Source organism: Nannospalax galili, unplaced genomic scaffold (assembly GCF_000622305.1).
Source record: "Nannospalax galili isolate Female #2095 unplaced genomic scaffold, S.galili_v1.0 scaffold1437, whole genome shotgun sequence".
Lineage (NCBI taxonomy): Eukaryota > Metazoa > Chordata > Mammalia > Rodentia > Spalacidae > Nannospalax > Nannospalax galili.
The window spans coordinates 1,723,518-1,731,653 of NW_008341050.1; the positions used below are offsets into that span (position 1 = coordinate 1,723,518).

At 47.6% G+C, this 8,136-nt stretch overlaps 1 pseudogene; it reads right to left on the bottom strand.

Annotated features, from left to right (window-relative positions):
* Positions 1–695: 695 nt before the first annotated feature.
* On the bottom strand, positions 696–6,762 carry LOC103736983 (annotated as a pseudogene).
* Positions 6,763–8,136: the final 1,374 nt, after the last annotated feature.

Consider the following 8,136-nt stretch of genomic DNA (forward strand, 5'->3'; position numbering starts at 1 on the left):
TCACACTGTGGTGTATCTGACTTGTGTAAGATACAATTACCAAAAATAAATAAGCACTAGTCTGAGCATTGATGGAAAGTTTAAGTGTTTGTATGTCAATCCTTTAAAATGAAGAGAAAAGCCATTTTAAGCACATTTCAGACCATGAGTTCCTTCAGTCCTGAACCAGCAGAGGAGAATGAGTTTAGGGGAATCTAGAATCCAGTCGTGTATTTCCCATCAAGGAGGCCACAGTCATTTTGTTCTGATAGATTAAAATACAAATCTAGATAAGTAAAATGATAAGGCTGTCTTCTGTGCCAGGGCATAGGAGACCCATCAGTTTTAAAGATTTATTTTTTATTTTGTGTGTATAGTGTTTTGCCTGCATGAATGGATGTATACCATGTACATGCCTGGTGACCATGGAACCCAGAAGAGGGCATCAGATCTCCTGGAACTAGAGTTACAGGTGGTTATGAGCTGCCCTGGGGGTGTTGGGAACTGAATCCGGGTCCTCTATAAGAGCAGCAAGTGCTCTTAACTACTGAGTCATCAGTGCCAAGATCCATCAGTTTTTTAAAAAAATATTTTATTTATTATTTTTATTTTATGTGCATGAGTGTATTGCCTGCATGTATGTGAGTATACCTGTGTTGTGCAATGCTATGGAGGTCAGAAGAGGGCTTCTAAAGATGTGTGCCACCACGCCCGGCTTAAGATCCATCAGTTTTAAAGCTCGCTGCTACATGAGCACTGCCCTGAGAGAGAACTGTCTCCACCGTGCTCTCTCCAGGGCTTTCTTCTGAGAGCTGTCTCCACCGTGCTCTCTCCAGGGCTTTCTTCTTGCTTGGAATCTGTATCTGACACTTGTTGAAGGCACTCTTGCAGCTCACTGGAACATGGATGTGATCATCCTGTGAGAGACTCTGGCCATACTCACATGTAACTCTTGTATCTTCCACCTGGCTGGCAGCACCTAGAAATAGACCAACTTTGAGACACAACCTGATTTTAAGGATGTGAAAATGTGTGTTTTAGAACTGATAAAATATGACACTTCAAATAAGTTTCTTTTCAGGGTGAAGGGCAGGGAAGAAGGGGAAGAAGGTGCTTACATAAGACTGGCATGATTGGGCGAGACACTAGTATATACCAGAGTGGGCAGTGTGCCTCAAAGAAGGGTATGACTGGCTCTGCCAGAGGACACAGACAAAACTAGCCAGCTGGGGTTTCAGGGGTGTCCTTGGAAAATTCAGAATGGAAAAGAAGAGGGAAGACCAGGGATGAAGATAGTTCAGAGATGTCAAGTCAAATGCCCCACGCCTGTGGTCCTGGGGGGTCCACAGCACAATCACAAGACTTCCCCAGGATGGATGCTACCATCGGACAAGGAGCAGCGTCCCTCCTCTAGGTGTTCAACACAGCTGGCCCTTCATATCTGAGGGTTCCACACCTGCAGATTCAATCAACTGTGTGACAATTAGCTTTACTTGTCCACTTGACACAACCTAGAATCTCCTGGGAAGACGACAGTCTCCATGGAGAATTGTCTGCACTGGGTTGGCCTGTGGGTATGTCTGTGGAGGGTTGTCTTGACAGTCTCCATGGAGAATTGTCTATACTGGGTTGGCCTGTGGGTATGTCTCTGGAGGGTTATCTTAAGTTAATTGATGTGGACCCAGCCCACTGTGGGCAGCACCATTCCCTAGGTAGAGTGTCCTGAGCTGGATGAGTGGAGAAATCAAACTGAGCACAGGCAAGCGAGCCAGCAAGCATGCATTTATCTCTCTCTGCTCATGACTGTGGGTATGATGTGGCCAGCTGTCTCAGGCTCCTGCTGCTGTAACATCCCCTAAGCAATGAACTGTAATCTGGAACTGTGAGCTAGAATAAACCCTTTCCTCCCTTAAAAAAAAAAAAAAGAAATATTTAAAATAAATAAGTTAACAGTATTTTATATATATAAATATAAGGAAACACTTTGTTATGTATAATTAATAATGCTAATAAAAACTTTAAAATGAAGCCCTGGTATAAGCAAATAATTATAGCTAAATTAGCTTTCATTTCAATATGATGGCTTCTGTCACATCTGATAGCGAGTTGTATTTTACTCTGCTTCACAGATTCCTCATGGTTGGCCTTCAGGTGGCCTCTGACAGGCCTGTTTTAGGCTCCAGTAAAGATCTCTGTAACAGACCATTTTTTTCCCCCAGCTTCATTTAAACTGACTGGGTGCTTGCAGTTGCTCCATCCTCTCTGAACAAGGCAGGGTGTGTTTATATACATACGAGCATTTTTAAAAATGAGAAGTTCATCATTGAAATGCCCGTCTGTGGTGTTGGACAGGGACTCAGTGTCTGTCTCACCAGGCCAGAGCCTCTGGGAAAAGAGGTAGGCCACATTTTCAGGCAGGAGAGTGTCTGTGGCGCCTATGATGCAGGCTGTAGGGAATCTGGGGGTGGCTGCTGGTCTGAGGTGCAGTGATTTATGTCATGGGCAGAAGAGGAACAGGGACTATGTGTTTGCTTCTGAGTGGGGCTGGGGAGAGTGGGGGCAGGGTGGTCTGTGGCTCAGGCAGCTTTGGGTCTGCTTTACCTCCTAGATAAGCAGGAGGCTGGGAACAGCTGGCTTCCAGTGCCCTGGCCCAGGCTGGCCCACAAAACAAGTCCTTCAGTCACAGACAGGGGCCCTGGGCCTCTCCTGTGCCAGCCAACAGTGGTTACAGGCTGCCATGATGGTGGGCAGGACCCAACACAAACAGCCACTGGAGAAAGGGGCCTTTATGGCCAGTGGAGGAGGCTGTTGGACTGTCTGGGGGTGCTGGCTTTGTGTGTCTGTGGAGGCGGCTGGCAGGTGCTGCCCACACACTCCCTGGCATGTTCTTGTGAAGGGCTTGGGAAGGCTGGGTGCTGAGCTAAGGATGGGGGCTTGGGACTCCCTCTCCCTAGCTTGGGGAGTCTGTCTTCCCTCCCTCCCTCCCTCCCTCCTCCCTTTCCTTCCTTTCTTTCTTTCCCTCCCTTCCTCTCTCCCTTCTTTCCTTCCTCCCCTGTTCAATTCCCCACCTTCACCCATCACTACTTTTATTCTCACACCCCTTTATCAATTTTTATTATTATAAGAGCAACACTTGCTCATTGATGGAGCATCCTGCAAGCTTGGGAAAAGGGCAGAGACATCTCTCTTCCGTCTTCTTTCACTTCCCTCCATCCCTCATGAGCAGCCTGGGGTCCCTACACAGCCAACCCCTATTCTGGGACGTGTGCACTTAGACGCACCAAGCACACAGCCAGGCTCCAGCTATTGTGTTGGGGGAACAGATAACACAGTGGTTCTCAGCTCGGAATGTTTGGGATTGCATTGAGGCATTGTTCCTGTTTAAGGTATTTGTTTTTTGGTTTGGGGATGGGGGTCTCATCCAGGCTGGCCTTGAATTTGCTATTTAGCTGAGACTGCCCTTGAACCCCTGTTCTTCCTCTTCTTTTCAGGCTGGCTTGTTGTCCTTTCTTTGGTGGTCATAATGGCTGGAGGGAGGGGGCAAGTTGGGTGCAGCAGAGTTCTAGCGGAGCAGGGACACTAGCCCTGAAATGTAGGGACAGTCACCATCGAATGTTCAGCCTGCAGTTTCTTTAGTGCTCAGTCCTGCAGTGTGCTTTTAAACCTAGCAGTATGTACCCACCCTTCCAAAAGGAGACGTTGCCCCATCTGTTCTTTTTTGGCACTGACCTGGCATGATCAGACCTTGGTGGGAGAGTGTGTTTGGTGAGGGACTGCTCCACAGAAGCAAGTCAGGAAGGCCCTCTGGAGAAGGTGACACTTGACTTTGGCCTGAAGGGGTTGGGCAGGGAAGGACACAAGCAGAGGGGACAAACCTCTCCAGGTCTCTGTCTTCATCTCCAGCCTTCCAGGTCCCTCTCTTCAAGGCCCTCAGGTACCTCTGCAGCAGGTGTCTGTCCCACAGGGAAGTGTGGGCAGCCATCCCATCTCCCAGCCTTATAATTTTCCTGTTTGCCCTGGAGTATATTTGAAACCTACCTCAAAATTGTCTTGCTCAGAGGAGAACATGGGCCTCAGCCCTTTCCTGAGACAGGGTGCCAGTCTGCCAACCCACCATTTATTTCCCTTCGAGGCCTGGGCCTGGGAGGTGTGGGTGGTAAGGTCTGGCTTCAAGGCTTTGTCCTAACCCTGCTGGGACCCACTGGGTGATCCCAGGCACATCTTTCACCCTTTCTGGATCCTTCCGGACTAATAGCACAGATACCATTGAAGGGAGCTTAGAGCTCCTTGAGATGCAAGGAGCCTGAATTATCACATGCTGTGAACAGTGAGGGGATGAGGAACAGGCCAGGACTGAGGTTGTGTCATAACATGTGAGGTATCAGGATAGCCTTGGGGTGCAGGCAGCCCGTCTGGTGTCCTGGCTAAGAAGCTCCATGATATGGGGCCAAGTCAAACATGGAGAGCTGAGGCCGTGGGTTCTAGTTTCACCTCTGACCTCCACCAGCTGTGAGGCCTGGCCACAGGTTTCATGGCCTGTTTCCCCATCTGTAAATAGAGATAAAGCTGTCTTTCCCTAGGGTGTCATGAGGTTCAAGTCAGAGGAATGATGTCCAAAAGCCTCACATAGAACATTTCCTGGGTGTGTGTGGGAGGGGGTGGTCATGCTCTCTGTGGGGTGAGACTCTGTTCTTAGCCCTGCCCAGCCTCTGAGCAATGGGAACCTGAAGCGGGAAAGGAGGCAGGTCTTCCTCTGTAGCTAGCATAAATAGAGGCGGCTGATATGACAGAAATAGACCTTCAATGGCATCTATGTGACAGTGACAAGTTTGACAGACCAAAGCAGCTCCTTCTGTATCTCTAGATACGGTCACGTATTGGTACATTACAATATGCTTACTGAAGCTACGCTTACTGCTTTTTACTCTCCTGAGAGACTGTAAGGCAGGTGTGCTTGTGTCCATTCGCAGATGGGGTTGACAGAGGAACCCAGTGCCAACCTCGACCCCTCCCTGCCCACTCTCCAGGTATAGGAAAGGGGGTTCCAGAGACCAGAATGTAAGTCAAGGTTGCCTGAGATTCAGGCAACCTCCAACTCTGAAAACTCAGGTCAGGTCACCGGGGGACAAGGCGCTTGAGGAGACAAAAACAAGCCAGACCATTTCCTGGCCAGAACACCAACACCAACATTTTTTGCTCCACAAATAAATTTCATGTTAAATAAATATAGACCAACATGACAACTTTTTTTCCTTCCGAAGAAAAGATCATTTATCCATCTCCAAAAGTGCAGCCCTCATTTCCAGTTTCTCTGTGACATCCCACAAGGTGGCCGGAAAGAATCTTCCCTTCTCAGATGCTGGTATGTTGGGACCTGGGCCCTGATACACAGTGAGCCAAGGGGCTCTGGGCTGTCATTCTCCTTGAAGGCCTCTGCTGTGTGCTCACACTTCCCTGTAAAGCAATACTGGATGTGTTTTTTTTTTTGTTTTGTTTTTTCAAAGTGTTAAGAGTTTATTTACAAAGCTTTTTCTTGTTGTTGTACAGAACGTAAAAATGTTACAATCTCAGTGTAATTGGTAGCCATGGACAGTTGGCTCACCAATCACAGCTGTCCAGGCTACAGCAAGTCGTACAGGAAAACCTAACAACGTTTACACTTTTCTTGGTGGTGGAGTCCCAAGAGGGACTAAGTGGAAGAGGGTGGAACGCCACAGGAACTGTTCTTTGGCCCTTTGGGTGGAGGGTGTCCTGGGGTTTGTATCACAGCTACCTTTTTATTTTTTTATTTTATGTGTGCGCGTGTATTGCCTGCATGTAGGTAAGTGCACCGTGTCATGCAATGCCCACGGAGGTCAGAAGAGGCTGTCGGATCCCCTGGAACTGGAGTTATAGGCAGTTGTTAGCTGCCATGTGGGTGCTGGGATTCAAACCCGGGTCTTCTGCAAGAACAGCCAGTGTTCCTAACCGCGGAGCCATCTCTCCAGCCCCACAGATACCTTAAAAAAAAAAAAAGAAGCTACAAAATCCATGAGCAGTCCAACCAAGACTGAGCAGTTCTGTCTCTGCAGGTTGTTTGGGGCCTTCATCGTCTTCTCCTTCACCGTCTGTTTCTCTTTTCACCTTTCCCGATTTCTTCCTCTTCATCCTCATCCTCATCTTCATCTTTGTCAATTTCTCCATCATGTCCAAATTCTTCGTCCTCCCACTGACTTCATCTTCACTGTCTTCTCCTTCTACATCTTCATCCTCTTCTTCATCACACTCCTCCTCCTCACCATCCTCATCTTCCTCTCCATCCTCTTCATCCACACCATTCACATTTGCATCTGAGTCAGAGGCTTCCTGGTCCTCTCGGTCATAGCCATCCAGGTAGGTCAGCTGAGGCAGGAGCTTGAAGACACTCTCTCGGTAATCATTCAGATTAGTGACCTCACAGTTAAACAGATCCAGGCTTTTCAGACAGTCCAACTTTTTCAAAGGTTCCAAGGCGCTGATATCTTTCAGTTTATTTCCACTTAGGTTTAGATGTGTGAGATTTGGAAGTTCTTCTGCTGGTATGTCCAGCCCTCCAAAGATTCTATTATCGCTGAGCTCAAGCTTTTTCACTGAAATCAAGCCTACACTTATTAAACTGAAGAACTCTAAGTTCACAAATTCAGCTGTTAACCCCTCAATTTGTCCATCATTTGATTTTCAACTGTCCAAGACAAGTTCTCGAACCTGTACTAGGCCTGTGGTGGGTGCACACTTGTATCCATAATATTTGGAAGGTGGAGGCATAAGAATTATCTGGATGTGGGGTTTTTTTTTTTTTGTTGTTGTTGTTCCTGGGCTAGACCAGGAGCCCATTGTGGAAGCAAGAGGATATTGAGGTCTGCTTGGTCCTAACTGTATGACCCTGGGGAGGTGACTCAACTTCTCAGCCCATCACTTCCTGAGCTGGTGATCTGGTGGGGAGGAGTGTGCTTGTGTGTACATGCATGTGTGCATATGTATTTGGGTCTGTGTGGGTGTGTATGTGTATTTGAGTGCTGATAGACATGTGCGCATGTGTGTGGAGGCCAAAGGACAACAACTTTAAGTGTTCTTCAAGAGCCTTCCATATTTTTATCCTTTGTGTGTTTTTGAGACAGGGTCTCTCTGTAGCCCCAGCTGGTCTGGAACTCACTATATAGACCAGGCTGGCCTTGAACTCATGGAAATCCACCTGCTTTTGCTTCACAAGTGTTTGGCTTAAAGGCCATACCCATTTCATGCTTTTCTCTTTTTGAGACAGGGTCTTGCTGGCTAGTTTCTGTCAATGTGACACAAACCAGAGTTACATGAGAGGTGGGAACCTCAACTGAGGAATTTCCTACATCAGACTGACTTGTAGCCATGTCTATGAGGCATTTTCTTCCCTCTTTCTTTCTTTCTTTCTTTCTTTCTTTCTTTCTTTCTTTCTTTCTTTCTTTCTTTCTTTCTTCTAACAAAGACCCACCTGCCTCTGCCTCCTAAGTGCTGGGGTTAAAGGCATGCACAACCATGCTGGGTGAGACATTTTCTTGATTGCTAATTGATGTAGGAGGGCCCAACCTTCTGTGAGCAGTGCTATCCCAAAGGCAGGGGGGGGTTGGACTGTATAAGGAAGGTAACTGAGCAAGTCAGGGGGAGCAAGCTATAAAGCAGTGTCCCTTCATGGTCTCTGTTTCAGTTCCTGCCTCTGGGTTTCTGCCTTGGAGTCCCTCAGTGATGGACTATAAACTGTGAAATGTAAGAAATCCTTTCCTTTCCAAGTTGGTTTTGGTGAGTGTCATCCCACAGGTTGGGGTCCCGGACTGAATAAAAAGGAAAAAGCAAGCCGAGCACCAGCACTCACCTCTCTGTGCTTCCTGACTGTAGATGCATCATGACCAGCAACATCACATGCCTGCTACTGTGCCCTCTCCACCGTGACTTCCCTGCTGTGATGGCCCGAACCTTCAGGTGGCAAGTGCTTCAAAACAAAGCCCTCCTTCCTTGAGTTGCCTTTGTAAGGTATTTTCTCACAGCAATGGGAAAAGTAACTCATACAGAAAATTGGTACCAGGAGTGGGGTCCTTGCTGTGTTGAAGCTGACCATGTGGTTCTTGGGCCTTTGGCACTGGTTTGCAGGTAGAACATGGATGAGTTTGG